We start from the raw sequence: 19,441 nt of genomic DNA, 5'->3' as shown, positions 1-19,441 counted from the left end.
CATAGGGTCCAGTTTTGATTCTCTATTAGATTTCTTGGCTAATAATCCTACACACTCATTTCACACATTAGTAGCTCGAGAAAATCACATATATATATATATATATATATATATATATATATATATATATATATATATATATATATATATATATATATATATATATATATATATATATATATATATATATATATATATATATATATATATATATATATATATATATATATATATATATATATATATATATATATATATATATATATATATATATATATATATATATATATATATATATATATATATAACTCATTTGGATAGTCACATAAATTAGAACATAAATATTTCATATAAATAACTATTTATCTCATCTATGTTCATATATTTAACCATTAAAAAAATTGCATAATCAAAGTGTTAATCATACTCCTAATTATGCATTTGCTTATTGCACTATATCATTAGTATGCATGTTCATAAAACATTAAATACATAATTAAACATCTCAAAGTAAAACATCACATGACATAAAATAACATAATAATGTCTAGTGTATCCAACAATACCTCAACATATCGAGTCATGAAGTGTCAAAATAACAATGTATCAATTGTAATATGATGGGTTGGGGCGAGGCCTCACAGTGGAAGTATTGACAATCTGGTGCCAAAAATGATGGTCACCAAGTTTAAGGTGAAGAGGCAGAAAAAACTGCATCCATACCTTATTGCTTGGGTGCAAGATGACCACAAGGTCATGGTCAATGAGTAGTGCTCAGTGAAGTTCAAGATTGGAAGCTACCAAGATGAGGTACTTTGTGATATCATATCTATGGACATATGTCATATGTTTCTAGGTAGGTTATGGTAGTTTGACAGGCATGTTACACATGATGGGCGAGCAAATACCTACACTCTAACCAAGGATGGAGTGAAACATAAGCTGAAGTCATTGAAGGAGAATGAAGAAAAGGTATGTAGTGTTGCTAGAATATGTTTTTTTGATGGAAAAGAGTTTCTCAAAGGTATGAAGCGTGAGCATGTGTGTTTTTCTATAACTCCAAAAGATAGTAAAGAAGAAGTAGAGGAGGTACTTATAGAAGTTGCAAATATGTTGGGAGAGTTTTTTGATATTGTATCAGATAATGTATCTAATGGATTGCCCCCAATGAGGAAGATCAGTCACCAGATGGATTTGATTCTAGGAGCTAGTTTCCAAACAAGGCAATGCACAAAATGACACCAGCAAAAAGTGAAGAGTTGAATAGGAAAGTTCATGAGTTGTTGCAGAAGGGGTTGATTTGAGAAGTCTAAGTCCATGTGTTGCACCAATCGTACTAGCACCAAAGAAAAATGGAGAATGGAGAATGTGCATAGATTCGTGTACTATCAACAAGATCACGATCAAGTATATATTTCCATTGCCAAGGATGGATGATATTATAGATTGTTTGAGTGGGGCTGAGTATTTCACAAAGATAGATTTGAAGAGTGGGTACCATTAGATTTGCATCAGAGCAGGTAATGAGTGGAAGACTGCTTTCAAGAAAAAAGGACTATATGAGTGGTTAGTCATGCCTTTTGGCCTAACGAATGCATTGAGCACTTTCATGAGGCTCATGAATGAGATACTAAAATATTTTTTGGGTAAGTTTGTCATTGTTTACTTAGATGATATTTTGATCTTTAGTAAGACATTGGAGGAGAATTTAATCCATATTCACAAGGTGTTTGATAAGTTGAGGGAAGAAAATATGTTGATAAAATCGAAGAAGTGTAGTTTTGTAAAGGAGTTGGTGTACCTGGGATTTGTAGTGTCAGCATAAGGTCTAAAAGTGGACCCAAAGAAAGTGAAGGCTATCCTTGAATGGCCTACTCCAAGGAGTGTGACAGAGGTAAGATCTTTTCATGGACTGGCTAGTTTTTACAAAATGCTCAAAAGAGGTCTTAGCAGTATTTATGGACCCTTGACTAAAACAATGAGAGGGGATATGAAAGAATTTAAGTGGACTGTAGGAGCAGATAAGAGTTTTAATCTATTGAAATAGAAAGTTATTGAGCAACCTATTTTAGCACTTCCTGATTTTAACAAGGTGTTTCAAGTAGACTGTGATGCTAGTGGTACTGCAATAGGAGTTGTTATGAGCCAAGAAGGTAGACCTGTTGCTTACTTTAGTGAGAAATTGAATGATGCCAAAAGAAAATATTATGTTCATGATCAAGAATTTTATGCTATAGTTCAAGCATTGAAGAAGTGGAGACACTATCTTCTTCCTAAGGAGTTTGTTTTGTATACTAATCATCAAGCTTTGCAATATTTAAATAGTCAAGGAAAATTGAACCAACCACATTTGAAGTGGGTTGAGTTTTTGCAGAGTTATACATTTTTTTCAAAACACAAGAGTGGGAAGTCTAACAGAGTTGTAAATGCTCTTAGTAGAAGACAACTTTTGCTGACAAAAACGCATATAGAGGTGGTTGGGTTCAAGGAACTCAATACTTTGTATCTAGATGATCCTAATTTTGGTGAAGCACGAAAAACTTGAACAGAACCTGTTACACTTGATAGGATAAAGTGGTTGGATTTCATGATCCAAGATAGTATGTTGTTCAAAGGAAACCAATTAAGCATTCCAAGAAGTTCAATGAGAGAGAATCTCATCAAGGAGAAGCATAGTGGAGGATTGGCTAGACATTTTGGAAGAGATAAGACCATTGCTTTGGTTGTTGAGAATTATTACTAGCCACAGTTGTAGCAAGATGTGAAGAATTTTGAATAGAGTTGCAAAGTATGTCAGATGGTGAAAGTGTTAGAGTAAATAATTAATTATTTATTAATTATTTATTATATTACTTAAGCTTACTTAGGTAAATGCATTTATTTAATATTTTTTATTTAATGCATGTAGTGGTTAGTTGTTGACAACACAGGAGTTTGTTCCCTTCTAGCATGTTCCACCTTTTGTGAATGTGTGCTGAGTTGTCATCTTTATCTTCTACCACCTTCTAGCTTGTTCTACAAGCTTCCATGAGCTCTTTATAAGTGGGCTCCCTCATTGTATTTTCACAGAACATCACATCACTTCTCATTGTAAATACGTATTCTTCTTGTGTTTGCAAATATTGTCTCTCATGTCCGTTTAGGGTTTTTCCCTTGCTCCATGCCCTTCCTCTTCTTGGCTTCTCTTTGACAGGTTCTCGCATGCAAGTGATCTTGGGCATCTTCTGAGTTGGCTTTCATCAACTCCAACAGAAAGGAGTGAAGTAGAATACAGGGTTGTATCAGCCATTACTTGTACCAAAGAAGTTGTGGGAGGATGTTAGTATGGATTTTGTTCTTGGATTACTGAGGACACAGCATGGGCATGATTCTATTTTTGTGGTGGTTCACAGGTTTTCAAAGATGGCACATTTTATTCCTTGCAGGAAGACTAGTGATGTTGTTCATGTAGCAGAATTAATTTTCAGAGAAGTGGTGAGACTAAATTTCATCACCAACTCTGCCTTCTATATGACTAAGTGTTTGACACTAATAGACAACAAAAATAGAGAGATCAAAAAATTCAAAGTTTTTCCTATATGGGACTTTGAAATTATTGTGGCTTGTCTTTTTTTTCACAGCTACGCTCATTGAATTTCTACTCGAATTGAAAGTTTATCTTTCTTGCATTTTGAGCATTGCCTACTTTACATTTTTCACAATTCTTTCTTTATTCAACATTTTTCAGATTTTGCAATTATTAGAATTATATTTTTTTAATTTAGGGTAATAGGTCAAAGCCAATGATGTTCTTCAACCCTTGGTTATAAGCACTATAGGCAAGAATCCCCACTATTTCACCAAGAGTCAAGTCAAGAAGCCCCTGTGGAGAATTGAACCTTGATTGTAAACACTACAGGCAAGAAGCCTCACCATTTCACCTAAGGCACAAGCCCAATTTTTTTTATTGCTAAAAGAATAATTAAATTAAAGAAGAAATAAACGTGTCATACTATAATTTATTAAAAGCCAATACATATAATTTTTACCTAAAAAACATTTAGGTTTTATACAATTAATTTTACCCATTCTACTATTATTTTGTAAAATGTTATTGTTTATTTTAATTTTCAAAAGGATTAGTAAAAAAGACAATTAGTAATAATTATTTTACTCATTAAAAAATAAATAAGAAAAAAAATTCAAATAAAATTAAAAATATATAATGTTGGGCGTCATTTTCTTAACATGAAGAGATTTTTCAACCATCACAAAATGGTTTTACGATTTTCTAAAGGTTTTTTTTTGGCTTTCAAAAGTAGTTTCAAGGCGTAAGACAAATTTTCTGGGCAAAAAGTACAAGGGCAATCCCACATTAAAAGTCTATTGGCTAGTTACTCTTACATGTTTTAAAAGATGATAGGCATGCAAAAATAATAATAATTGTTTATTTTTATTTTAAAAATAATAGAATTTAATTTTTAGATTTATAAAAATTTACTATTAATAATTATCAATTTAGAAAATTAAAAAATATATATTATTTATTTATTTCAATAATTAAATACATAAGTATTACTTATCTTCTTATAAGTGAATGTTTAATATTAATGTTTTTTAAAACTCTTAGTTGGATATAACTTATTATATATTTATTAATGCAAGTGGAGTTATAAGTTAATAAATATATATTTGTGATTTAGTTATATTTTAAGAGAAGTTATATTTGAGTTCACTATATAATCATCTAGTTATGGGTATTTAATATTGTGAGAGAAATTATAAATAATTAATTTTAAATTTAAATTTAAATTAGAGTTGTCTTTAGTTGCATTATGAATTATAGGGAAAGTGAATATTGATATTAGACTTAAATAGAAGTCAAATTAATATTTTGGAAATGAAATTGATATTAATATTCAATTTAATGATATAAATTTATTTATTTTTTCAAAAAAAAGACAATATACAGCTTATATATTTGATAATATAAAAAAAGTATGGATTACAAAATATTGATGGAGAAGTAATTGAAATTGTTCAAAAAGGCCCTCATAGTGAATCTCATAACCAATATTGACTTACTACATACAACTCGATGGGCTAGGATGCCTATACATTCTCACAAAATTTGCCAACACAAACAACCACAAATTATGAACATATATCCAAAATCTTATTTTATAGAAATTCCCAACCCATATAATAACTAAAAGAGATCAAATTGGCATAAGATTGAACTTAACTAGAAACCATAAGACTGATAAGGAGATATTGTTTTGAACATTAAAAAGTAAGGTTGACCACCTTGTTATTCCTCCATCATGTTTATGTATTCATTAGCATCAAAATCTAGATCAGGAAGCCCATGAACTAAATCCTCTGAGACACAATAATTTGGAACATTTGACAAGCTGTCAGCCAATTGGAGTGTCTGATCCAAATGAGGCACCAAATCGCGTAGCTAAGTCAACTCATCACCCAATTCTGACACCAACTTTGGGACTTTAAGAGGAACCATATGATCATTACCATGTCCAAAAACTAGAGTAAAAATAGCAACCACACTAACATGCATTTTTCTTATCATCGAGGCTTGCAAGGTCTTGCATTTTCTTGCAAAGAACTGAAATACATATAATCCAAATCTTCAGACTGGAAAGAGTGATTAATGTTCTCAAATGTTGAGATGTAAAAGGTTTTTTTTAACAAAAAATCCCTAGAAAAAATGCCACCCACAAAGCCAATATCATGCCAAAGATTGTATTTCAAGAGTCCCATATTCAATATCTCTTCAGAGACTACATCTGGGTGGAAACACTTCAAAAAGGCAGTCCTAAAAAATTGTGGATTCTAGGTAAGGTCCTAAACTTTTGAATCATTTATGATTTAAGATTATTTAAATTAGTAACATGATAATATTGCATGATATTTTATATGCACAAAGAGAAATGACATTTAAATAAGTATATTAGCCTATCAAATTATGTAAACATGTATATTCTTACTTTATTGCTAAACATATCGATATGGCCCAATCTAAACATAGAAAATGGTGAAATTAAACCATATGGCTGAAAACTATGTGTTTTCTTATATTTTGTTTATAGTCTTGTGATTTTTATTTTCGTGATGGTTCTTCTTTGTGGGTTTTTTAGTTGGCCAAGTTATGATTTGTGCTAGAGGCATCTGAGTTTTATTTTATGATATTATTTGATTGTATGTCACAATGTACTTTATGATTTGAATCAAGATTTATGTTTTATGAGCTTTATGCTATTGAACATTTATGTAACTTGGGTTTTGAGAACCAATGTTATTTTTGGGTTTCTTATCATGGAACCATATTTGAGCTTTATTATTTTTGTGGTATGAGACACAATTGTGGTTTGTGAGTTTTGGGAAGGTAGTCAAGGTGCACCCTATGGGAGTGTCTTGCAATGAGGGTAGGGGCCCAAAGTGGATGCCAAGGTAACTCATTGTAAGTTGTGTAACAAGTGATAACATAGTAATTAAAAATCTTGTCTCGCCCATGCCTTGAGTTCTTATATAGGCTAAGGATTGGATTGGGATGATACCTAGTGAGAGGTATGACTAGATTCCTTGTCTTTATGAGAAGGTATTCTAGTTCCATATAGAGTCACTAGGAAGTCGAGGTCCAGAGAGACTGCTAGGGTAACCTTAGATTTGGCTCATGTGGTAACACTCCCTAGTATGCAGCCTAAGTATCCATTTTTATTTTTTATTTTCCTCTGTGGTGTACTTGTTGTGGATGTTACTTTCGATGGTGTATTTATTGTGAGTTTTTACTTATTGATTGGATGTCATTTATTGTTTACATTTGACTTTTTATTGATGAGTGTGTTAGTTATTCATTGGTGGAATTTTTTATTATTGGAGTTAGTAATTGGTGATTTACTTTTATTGATGGCAGTTGTTATCTATTGGTTATTGTGCTTGTGACATTTGGCATTGATTTGGAGTTGGTTGTATCTTTTTTATTTTGATACTTGACTTGTACTTTTTATTTTTTATTGACTTTAGTATGTGATGTTGGTTTGCATTAGTGTCTTTTTTACTTTGGTTATCTTTTCTTTATCAATTGTTTCATATCCTTGAGGTAGATGGAGCTATCAGGATTCCTTTCCAAGAATTTTGTTTATAATTTGATTACCTTTGTGTGGATCGTACATTATATCCCCTACATGTTGGGAATGGAAGCTTGATTAGGTGACCACACAATTGGGAATTCTTACCATTTGGGTCCCGCTCAAATTGACAGATGTTAGATATTTTTTAATGGAGTTGTACCATTATCATTTGTTTTCTGATCATGGAGGCTTCATTTTCAGTTAGTGTATATATTTATTTATGTATCTTGTATTTTGACATCTTTTGGGATGATGTATTTGATTTATTTATTATTGCATACCATGTGATATGTGCAGTGGATGTTGTGTATTGGATGTACTTCATTGTATCAGTTGTACTTGTGTATTTGATTATGTATCTATTTTCATCATGGCTTTGGACATTGTACTTAAGATTAAAACTAATTGATAAAACTTTCTTAACATGACTCAATGTAAAGGAACCCTTAAGGAATGGAACTGAAATTCTAATGGATGTGTATGTGTATATTGCTTCTGCATTATTACCTTGATGTTGTATAAACTTTTAAGAAAAAAAATTAGTTTAGTAAACTTTGTAACATATTAGGTTTATTTCTTTTGGATTCTCGAGCGGGGTATTACATCCACTCTTATGTAAATTATATTTTAAGTGTGTTGCATGAAGAAATATTGGCTAATTACTCTAATCAGATGCCACAAAGTGTCACAAATAATCCTCCAACACGATATTGATTCATTCACTTATGCATTCATAGATGGAGGGACCTCAAAAAAATCTATACAAGCATGCAACAAGAGAACATACATTGTATAGTGGTGAAATGGAAGCACTCAATAAGATAGGGCCTCCACTTCACACTAACATTCAAATACAACAGAAAGAGGGGCTTCCAAACATAACTCTCAATATAACTCATGCTAAATTTGCAAAATCCAAAGGGATAAAGGGATGTCAATGCTAAACCCAATTTATATCAAGGAAGTATGCAAGCATGTCCTCTTTCATGAAATGTTAATTTTGATTAAAGATAAGTAAATATAAATGTAAAATTGAGTTGATTGATTAAATGAGAAGTGTGAGATAGATCTAGGTGTTAAATATATGTAATCAACTAATTAAGATATGAAAATACATCTATGCTAAAAGATGAAATGAATGATAAAGTACTTACCTAAAAATGTGCAAGGGAATATACCTTTTCTTCTTCTAAAAATAAAATATCATAACCTATGACTGAACTTCCAACTGCAAATTTGTGATCCTAATAAAAAACACAAAAAATGTATTTTTCTCGGGCCTTCAAGAAGACATCAACCTGGTGGTAAAGTATCCAAATACTTTATGGGAAGATGGACATGTACCCAAGACACAATAAAAAAATCAACACAACTTCTTTAGAAGTGCTTCAGCGAGTAGTTTCTAGATTTGTGTTGAAATTCACCTATCCTTCTCCTAGAAACAGTAAAACTTGGTTTTTAATTTGGTTGGATGAGGGATCGTCTTAGTCAAGCCCTAGATTAAGGAATCAACCTTGAAATTGAGATGTAAAAATAATGATAAAGGAAATGATAACATGCATTAGGATTGAATATATGAAATGAAAGATACAATTACCTTTTTAGATGCAATTGAATTTGATATGTGATCAAGTATGCAAATGTAATAGCCTTGACACAAAGAAACCAAAAGGAAACCATAGAGTTCAAAGCCTTATGAATGGGAATGTATGTGGCATGCCATGATGAAGGATGAAATAAATTAAATGATTTGGATGATAGATCTCCTCCTTAGAAGCCAAACTCCTCTACCACCTTGAAGGAAGAAGCTTGATGCAAGAAGAAAACGCTCGATCTTGATGAATGCCTTGAAATGTTTGAATAATTCTTTATGGATGTATATATTATTTCTCTTGGTTACTTGTAGAATGATTATGTATCTTGATGGATGAGAATTAAATTCCCAAACCTCCTTATATGCTATTTTTTGAGATAAAAATAAAGTAGATCAACCCAAAAGCAAGAGTAAACAATTGGAAAACCCGAGGCACTTTAGGCCCTAGAATTCAAATTATTTAGGGAAGATATGGTTAACCTCTTTCAAAATAGGTCAACCTATTTCCAAGAAGGGTCCCAAAAAGGGGTGTTGGAGGTCTTGGAGAATATATAGAAAGAAGCAAGAAAAACTAGTGTTCTACAAGAATGCGTCCCTTGTGATTTTGGGGTCATACCTGTCCTGGAAATGAAATAGGGATGCAAGGATTGTTGGTATTCTAAAATATATATGGTGAATGGTTTTTCAATGTTATGATATGTATAATTGAATTATGTCTCTATATATATTGAAAAAAAAATCCCTTGTGTTTTTAATCATCGTCCCCTGAGGTCCTAGAAACACGTCCCCATCCCCTAAAACGTTCATATCCTAGAAACTCCATGTAGCATAGGAAAAAACTAAAATTGTCAGGAGATATGACCAAAAAGGTAATAAAATAGCACCCAAAGGCAAAGGGTCATGCCAGAAGATGAAAGATGACCTATAAATGTGATAAATAGTGGGAAGAAAAATGAGGGACCAAAACCACACTAAGGAGTGCTAAAAGGTATCAAAATGAAATGCTTCTATTTTAAGATGGTACAATAACAAAAAAAATAACAAGAGAGTGAGAAGACAATTTTTTCATATCCACTTTCATTCAATTGAAAATAAAATAACAATTAGTTGGCAACATACATGCCTTTATGCATGCCAAGTTACAACAAGCCTTCTTGATTACAATATTTGGTTAGAGACCTTAGCTCTAATTCTAATGATATATTTACTTAATCTAAAAACTAATACTACTCAAGGGATAAATTACATTACAATATATAGGGATCACAATATACAGACCGACCCAAGAAAATATTACATTCCCCAAGAATATGAAACTTATTACAACCAATAGGTCTAGTCCCAAATCATAAGGAACAAAAATCATAAACCATGTAAGAGACAATAAATCAATATTTAGGTCCACATACGATCAAAGATGTAAAGGTGCATGCCACTAAGCTTTACAAGGTGTAGATATCCATCGCCAAATCAAAATTCACCAACAAGTCTAAGAACACGCTATCTGAAAGAGAACAAATCATTACTCTAACAATAATGATACAAATGAGTTGTGAACATAATAACATGATCAAAGCTAGGTTCTAATTATAAAATGATCATTGTACTACTAACTCAAATAAGAATGATCACATAATCAATCACACAGACTATACAAACTAGTAAACTAGAAACAATTAAAAATAGAAATATTTTTTATTGATGCAAGATTGCTCTGAACCCAAGATGCTCTTACATCATACACCTAAGGCTATTAATAAATTGAGTCTCTCACTTTTCAAACTTAGATTATTCAAACTAATCCAATTCAACTTGAGAGGCCTGTAAAGAATTCTCAACCAGTTTGTCCTTCCACTTCACCAAATATTTGATGTACTACTTGTCTCTTGTACTCCTTCCAACTCAACTATCCAAGATTATCTCTATTTCATCAATATTTTTCTTAGGATACTGTTGTTGTATATATGAACCATCCTGTAAACTCAAATCAGTCTCGTTATACTCAAAAAAAATTGCAACATTGAATGTAATTGATATATCCATATCACAAACAATTCAACTTCAAAAGCATTTCTAGAATCAAACTTCCTCAAGATTTGACAAGATCCAAAATCATCAACTTTGACTTGCTATAAGTTCCAACTCAAAATATTCCTTTCTTCAAATAGACCATAACCTCATCTTCTACTGAAAAATTCTTATCCCCTAGATTTATCAACCTTCTCCTTATACCTCTAATTACTATGCTCCAAATGATGTTTAACTTCTTCATGCAATAACTTCATAAGATTTGCATATATTTTTGCTTTGGCGATCATTTTCTCTTCATGACTAAGATTCATTAATTATGCAATTCCCTTAGTATTCATACCTATAACAGTGTCAAATGGAATCCTACCAGTACTCATATTTTACCAAATTGTTATATACAAACTTTGCTTCTACCAAAACTAAATCTCAATTTACCAAGTTTGAGCAAATCCACAATAGTGGGTTACACTTTTTTGCCTGAAAGAACACTGAAATGTACATTCTAAGAATAAATAAATAAAAACTTTCATATGCATATTGTCTCTAAGTTGTTACAAATTGGAATATGAAGTAAATTATAGTTATTCAAGATTTTCTATCTAGGTTATAATAATATTTATTTATTTTTTTGGGAAACTATTTTTTATCAATTTTTCTCTCCCACTTTAAATCTAGCATGGTGTTGCAAACAATACTTTCAAAGATTAACACTCACATCTTAGAGCATAACAATTTTTTGAAACTAGATATCAATTTGATTCTTTCGAATTTAGTTTTATAAAATCCATATCTAGTGATTCCAATTATTTTCATGAATCTATCCTTAGTATTTTGACATCCATATTCAATTAATGTTTGAAGTTGAGTGTAATTTTGAAATACATTCACTTCATAGCTTGTAACTTGATGTCTATTTGTCTAAATTCAATTTTTTAATATAGAGAAATAAAAGCTTCAATACCTAGTCCATAGATATATTTTAGTTTTTTTTTTTTTCTCTCATTTACTATTTTTCCTTGAATGTCAAACTTACATATATATGTTGAAATATATATATCCTTAGTAAAAATAAAAATATGAAGTCATAATAACCTTAATTTCTATTAACATCATAATCATTGAAAAAAAAATTGAGTAATAGCTTGCTAAATAGATAGATTTGAGAAATGAATTTGTTTGATCCTCTAAAAGATTTTTTTTAAGTAATTTTTTGTCAACACTTTAATAGGTGTGAAGGAGATTCCATCACAAGTATGATTGAGGAGTAGAAAGATTATATCAAATATTCGTTGATCTAAGAGGCTTTGATCTAACCATTTTTAATTAATTTCTTCAAATGGGGCCTCTCAAGGCTCAAATCAGCATATTTCTTACAAATAATTTATTTTGGCACAAATTCGCATGTCCAAAAAAGTGTAACCCACAATTGTGGGGTCACTTATTTATCTACAACCAAATACTTCAACAAATTACCCAAGCGCATGTTCACACATTTGTCCATTGATCTATGGATGAAAAGTAGAACTAAACTTCAATTCGATATCCATCTTCAAGAAACTTTCAAAATCACAAAACCTATTATTCATCTCTTCTAATGCTTTCTTTCCAATTGTAAAATCGGGTACTACCCATAACTTAGGTAAAAAGGTACCCTTTATATGTGGTACTAGGTAGTCTTTGTCAACAAGAGTCATTTTCAAAATAATTTTTAATATAGTCCAATCTAATAGGAACAATTTAGGAATAATATATGAGGACTGTGGGCAACCATACACTCTCCTGATAGTGAAATAATCAAAGAAATAAAAAAAATATCCCTTATTACATGTGTGATAGGCCACTTTGGAATAAAACTATGGGGCTTTAAAATTCTCCAAACCCATACAATAAATCTTTCCTTTTTGAACCCTAAAATATCACTAATTGATAAAACAATCCAATTTTCAAAATATAAAAAAGAAGAGAGATATTAAATGTTATTGTAAACCTTTGTCCAAATCTACAGAGGCAGTGATAGTCCAAGCTCCTCCCTGCAAAACTAGTTCTTCATCTAACCAATCGGAATTGAAGTACAAAATAAGATTCATCAAAATTAAATAATGGTTGAATTTTATGGCATGTGTGTCCTACTAAATATCCACCAAGGAAACATGAATATGTCAAATCAAATGCCTAACATTGTCATACTCAATATTTACCTCTAAGTGTTGTATATTCATAGACATCATCAACAACAATTATGTAGATATTGTACTACCTTGATCAAAACCTAACACCTTGCATATCCTTAAACTCTAAACTTCATATAAAAATAGGGAGCCCTCAAATCATAGGGCTCCTCAACATCATCTGAAATTGGTATCAACATCCTCCCAACCCTAGGCATGTGTATCTTGGGATGGTATGCTTCTCCAACACATTCTTGTGGGTTGTGTAATTCTTAGATTCTCTCTTTCCAACATACATTGTAGCACCAATTATCTGAAGGCCTCCACAAAGATGCCTCTATTAGTTGTAACTAAGCTGACTTTTCTTTTCTACTAATAACACTAGTATGTCAATTCATTTACCAAATCCACATCCACATATACATCTAGAACCATCATCTTCACCATATTAAACTATCATGGATTTGACAATTGGATGCCCTTCACTCTGTTGTTCCATAAATATAAGAAGAAATATGCTCCAAATGCATTAGGGGTTTATGGGTTATGGCACTAGTTGCAAGCATCCTTCCATGCATATACATTCATTGAAAAACCATTTGAGGTCAATGAATTACTTTTGAATGTTGTTTTTCTCCCTCCTCCTTTCGAGATTCCTGAGAACCACCAATGGATGTTTCCCTACTCATGTTTGTAGAGAGAATAGCTTTGCAATTAAAACTCATTCAAGAATTTTGACACCTCCATACCAACTCAAACCACACAATTGCATAGAAAAGCCTTACAAATATCGTCAACTCTCACACCAATGCTCAAAAACTAGATTGCAACTATTCAAAAATCATTTGCACAATCATGCCTTAATAATTCTTCAAGCCACATTCTAATTGTTTAGAAACATTGTAACTAATAGTAATTGTTTTGGATTTTGAGATTTTTCCCCTCTGGATGGCTCCTGCTCGCGCTCTCGTTCCTGCCCAAGGGCAATTTCAAGCTAGGTTGTCTAGTTTTTCTCTTGCTGTGGTTTCCTCTTCTTTCGTGGATGCTCTTGTGGATGTTGTCACACTGGGTGTGGAGGGTGCGGTGAGGGTGTTGTGTTTCCCTCTCCTTCGTATGTTTTCGCTGGGTCTGGTGCAACCGCTTCTCCTCCGATGAAGGTTGCTTGTGTTGGGTCTGCATTAGGGATTTATGTTGTGTCTAGGGCTAGGGGGTCGGGGTCTACTGGTCCTACCTCTTACACGGATGTCATTTCTTTTGAGGTGGACCTTCATAGGTCTATCCCTTCTACTGGTCGTTCTTTAGAATCTTCAAAGCAACGTGAGGCTACTCCTATGAGTGTGACTAAACACCTTTGGGTTTTGTTAGATTATGATACAGTTGATGAGATTCTCAAAACTGTAGAGGTTTTCTCCTCACATGTTGCTATTTTCCGATTTAGGGGTTTTTGGCCCTCCCTTCCTGCCCTTCATGCCATGTTTTGGAGGCCAATTTTATCTGCAGATATTCAGATTTACCCTATTGCTAAGGGCTTTTTTATTGTCAAGTTTTAAAATGCTGAAGATAGGAGGACTATCTTGTGTGATTACAACTTCTCTTGGGAGGAATGTTTCCCCTAATGGTAAAACCTTGGCATAAGGATTTTGACCCACTTGTAGAATCTTTCAATAAGATCTTTGTTTGGGTTAGGCTTTCGAATCTTCCCATGCATCTCTGGTTGGATTTTGTTTTGGAATCTGTTGGGTGGGCTCTTGGGGATTTTCAGATTGTGGATTTAGTGACCTTTGATGTTCTTCATTTGACATTTGCACACATCCTAGTTGAGATGGATGTCTCTAAGGGTCTCCCTAAGAAGATTTTCTTGGGTTCCCCGCGGGGTATCTGGACTCAGGTTTTGGATTATGAAGGTCTCCCCTTTTGATGCAACAAATGTCATATGACTGGCCATGTGGCAACTCAATGTTCTTCCGACAAGGCAAGATCAAAGCGAACACCTACCTAGTGGGTGGGTGTTTCTGATAAGCATTACAATGTTACTAAATATTCTTATGTTCGGTAGCAAGTTGTTGAGGGGTCTCTTGCTTCAAATGGTTCATGGGATACTACTCCTGACATTTTGGATCAGCCTGTTTTGGAGGAGGCTCTTACTTCCCAAACTATTGGTCCTGTTGTCCTAAATGTTGACCCTTTCCAATCTATTGTCTCTGGACCTGTAGTACATAATGTTTTGGATTTGGGTTCACCCAAATTGGCCTCTCCTAGGGAGAGTGTTTTGTTGGATGATATTTCTTCTCTAATCTTCCATGTGGGTTCCTTCGTTTCATTAGAGGATTGGCAGAATGATGTGGCTAAGCTTGAGGATGGATGGACAGCGGTAAAAGGAAAGAAATCTAAGTACTCCATCCGTCCTCTGGATAAGAATTTGTGGTCCTACAATAGAGGTTCTAAATCTAAATCTAAATCTTAAGCTCCCTTGTTGAGGATTGATGTCCGTTGTGGTGGGAATTTGTTGGTTGTTCCCTATCTTTGTTTGGTGACTCACACTATTGTATCTATTTGGGCCTTATATTGTCATATATTTAGATTTGATGTACAAGTTTTCGGGTCCTTTCAAAACCTATTTTCACCTAGTCAAAATAATTCTTCAAGCCGCTAACAAGTAATCGTCATCTAAACCATTAATGCTCATGCATTTGGTCATTTGTGCATGTAGCGTGAGTAAGTTAACGTCGAGCATATTTCCCTCTAGGATGGTTGTCGTGGCAATGTAGCTATCATGGCCATAAAAAATGAGTTGTTTGTTGGTGGGGGAAACACCATCGCCATCTCTTCATAATGTCAATCTTCAACGTCCTTTGCCCCTTTAACAAGAAAGAGGTTTGGAATACTTTTCCTAAAAACCAATTGACACAACATAGAATAGGAATCCATTCTCAACTATTGAGTATGATGTATGAAACACCCCTACTCCCTTTTCCCAATTGATTCCCTCATTGCCCCATTTTCTCATGCATGTACACCAATCTCATCACAATAACACATGTGAGTTGGACCATATGGATTTGTCTCATATGCTACCAACAATGTGTTATAGGAAGTAGATACTATTATCGTTCTAAGTATGAGTGTTTTTTCCTTATTGAGGCCTTTAGTTGTTTGAAGTGTGAGCTTAGGATGAGGTTTCTTAAAAACATACCACCAATACTTGCATGACATCTTATACTTGAAAGGCTTGCATCTACATTTTGAGCAAAAATTGCCTTCAACTTGATGATTTCCAATCCATGACCAACCCCTACCATCTCTTTGCATTATTAAACAATTTGTTCTTTGATTATTGTAATGATAGTTAGGGTACTTTTCTTGGAGGTGGTAATGATACTGCCCAACCATTTGGACACTATTGTTATTTGGATGTGGCATTTCTTCAATGCAGCCTCACTAACATGTCATTTTCCTCTACATCTTCAGCGCCCGTTCCATATCATATTGAGACCAAAAATTTTGTAGTACTATAATTTTTGGTGGCCTTGCAACCATTAATTTATGAGAATGGGAGGAATGCTTTCAGATTATGGAGAGAACGTTACTCCTCTTTTATGAAAAGGCAACTTTGTGGATGCTCTTTTCTTCTTTGTAGGATTCTTCATTTTGACTGGCCCATTAATTTGCATGCAATTAGTACACTATGTATGTTAGTAGGGGCAGTAAGAAAGTAAAATTGAATTATGTTTAAAGATGAGCACCAAACAATTGAAAGAGACTAACTATGCCATGTTGTACAATCATGCTTGCTTGAATAGAAGTATGGTCTCAAACATAATTTGTTCTCTTTTTAAGATAAGACCAATAGAAAGTGATCAAGTTAGTCACATAGACAAATAGTAGGCATGGTAAAGTGTAATAAATGAGCACATACTAACAATTAATGAGGCAAGGATTCATAGTCAACACATATAACAATTAATGTGATAGGGATTCATAGTAGAACTCTTCCTTGTCAACCAAATGAAGTGGTGTTACTAGGGCAGCTACTTTCCAAATATCCATTTACTATACACATGACAAGGCTTGTTAGGAGTCACAACACTAAGATGACTATGAGCTGAATCGTAAAACATACACTTTTGGTAAATATCTAAGAAGGGATTTATTCATCCAGTATTATTTGTAGCCTTTATTAATGTGATAGTGTTTCAAAGCTTTCTCAAACCTATGTACCATGGTTTTCTAAGACATATATGTCCAAATGTTGGATCTTCCATGATTCCAGGTTGGTCTTAAATAAATTTGAGAAGAAAGACCTTGTGGGGATCACAAGATTGTCAATGGGATTTGGTCCCATGAAGAATTGGTCAATATTGTGACCATTTTGGAGTCATATTTCAAGTGCTCAAATTTCTATGGGATGGTGGCGGGCCACTCAATGTATGGAATTAAGGTAAGAGATGCAAGGCATGAATATATCTCGATATTTCTTCATCTACGACATGTGGAGATGTCGTGGAGAGAAAGGTGCAATAACAACTTAACCAACTACTGGGTGATGAGCATTTAAATAGTTTTCCTTGTCACTTTCGTAATTTTGTAGAGTCTGGTTGTGTTGATATATGTGAATGATGTCAACACTCTACTATATCCATGTTAGTTATTTGAATTATATCATTAGCACTTCTCCATAAGCATTGTATGTGAATTTGAAAGTTTAGATGTGATAAGAGAGCTTTACAATAAAGGAGTGCTAGAAAATGGGTAAATATGAATGGAATAGAGTAAGGATGTTATATACAATGGTAATGATTGACAATGTATTTGAATGATGATGTATATGTGAAATATAAAACCAATTTGACTTCAATTATCAACTTATTTTGTGCAAAATGGTGACAAGTCTTGAACAAAAGTAGTATGTTTCTTGTATACTTACATCTATTTGAACACTAATAATAACAACTCCTTTATGCATGTAGTAAACAAGGGTTTAAGGAAATTTTAGAAATGAGTACATGTAATGGGTAAGTGAAAACAATATGATTTGAGTACTAATGAAAACAATATGATTTGAGTACTAATGATTTGAGTTACCAGTTCCTTAACATAGTTAATAAAGTCAGGATAAAATAAATGGTGACTAAACTAATCCCCAGATCATATATAAAAGATGGTCATCTAATTATTATTTTCCAAGGAAACTCCTAGGTGTCCAAGCTATATTTAGCAGCCCACTCGAGTAAATAGAAGCTTAAGACTTAGCCAAAAATCACCCATTAGTACGATCAAAATTCAATATTATTATAGGAGGTGTTGACAAGATTTTACTCTCTAATTTTACTAGGCTTAATAGTTCATAATGCTAAGAGAGAAAATAGTTAGACAGCCACTGGAACTATCCATTACACAACAATCATTCCCCGAAGGTTGTATTCATAGGATCAATTAGATTTAAGATTTTTCAATCACTGAGCAAGTTCCTAATGAAATCAACCATTTTAGAATGCATCAAGTTGTTACTTGATATTGCATCTATAAAGATTCAACAGTAAAATAAAACCCACATCATAGATTCCCAATAATTAAAGACATTCACACAACCTTTCTTTTTACAGCAGACTTTATGACGGATAAATTGGCATCCTCCATTCTTTACATAGGCAAGGCTTGAATGATATACTCTACAGTTGTAGACCAAAATCAAAGAAATCACTCAAATTTGGCTCTAGGCCTGGATTTTTATAAAAATGAAAACACACCAAGCAAGAAAACCCGCATACATGCAACAGTTTTGGAGGGAAAAGCCAATAGCTTATTCAGGCCAACTTAGACCCAGTTTTTGTAATGTCCCCATTTTAGCAGTTGACCAAGTGTGTGTGCGTTAGCCTTGTTCTACATGGTCCCGAGGGCTAACGAAGGGTTTAATGGGATCTTGGAGTGTTTTGGCCTAGTCATTTCCAGTTTGGGCCAAAACGAAGTTGATTTACTCAGTTTCAGGCATACTATTTTTAGTAAGTCGGCAGGACACAGTGCAGGTCAATTTTGGTGATTGGATTCGATACTCCTCGGTGAGAGCTTTCCGATGAGCTATCACTCGCATTATTCGGAGTCCGATTGCTAATACATTTTAATGCCTGAAGTTTTATTAAAGTAACGTCTAATTTAATTGTAAAATATTAAAGTGTTACTTTAATATTTATTTTATGGTGATGTGTACCCAAGGGAGACATAAGGGGTATTTTAATATATGTTTTATATTACACATCTTTATCCCACATTGCCCATATGAGTTGAGCGGACCCGTGGGAATAGAATAAAAGGAAGCATTTGTAGCTTCATTAGACAGGTTGAATATGAGAAGAAATTGGTGTGTGAGTTGCAGCTCCATTCTTGGCATTTGAGGACGTCTATCCTCTCTTGTAACATTCTAGACGTCATTCCTTTGGGGTTTGGCCTTTGGAATTCTTTCTTATTGGCTTCATTATCAAGCAGTTTAGTTGCATTTCCGGCTACAGGCAGATTTGATATTT

The sequence above is a fragment of the Cupressus sempervirens genome, chromosome 3 (assembly GCF_028749045.1).
Source record: "Cupressus sempervirens isolate cs-2001-9-10 chromosome 3, ASM2874904v1, whole genome shotgun sequence".
Taxonomy (NCBI): domain Eukaryota; kingdom Viridiplantae; phylum Streptophyta; class Pinopsida; order Cupressales; family Cupressaceae; genus Cupressus; species Cupressus sempervirens.
This window is presented reverse-complemented; position numbering follows the sequence as displayed.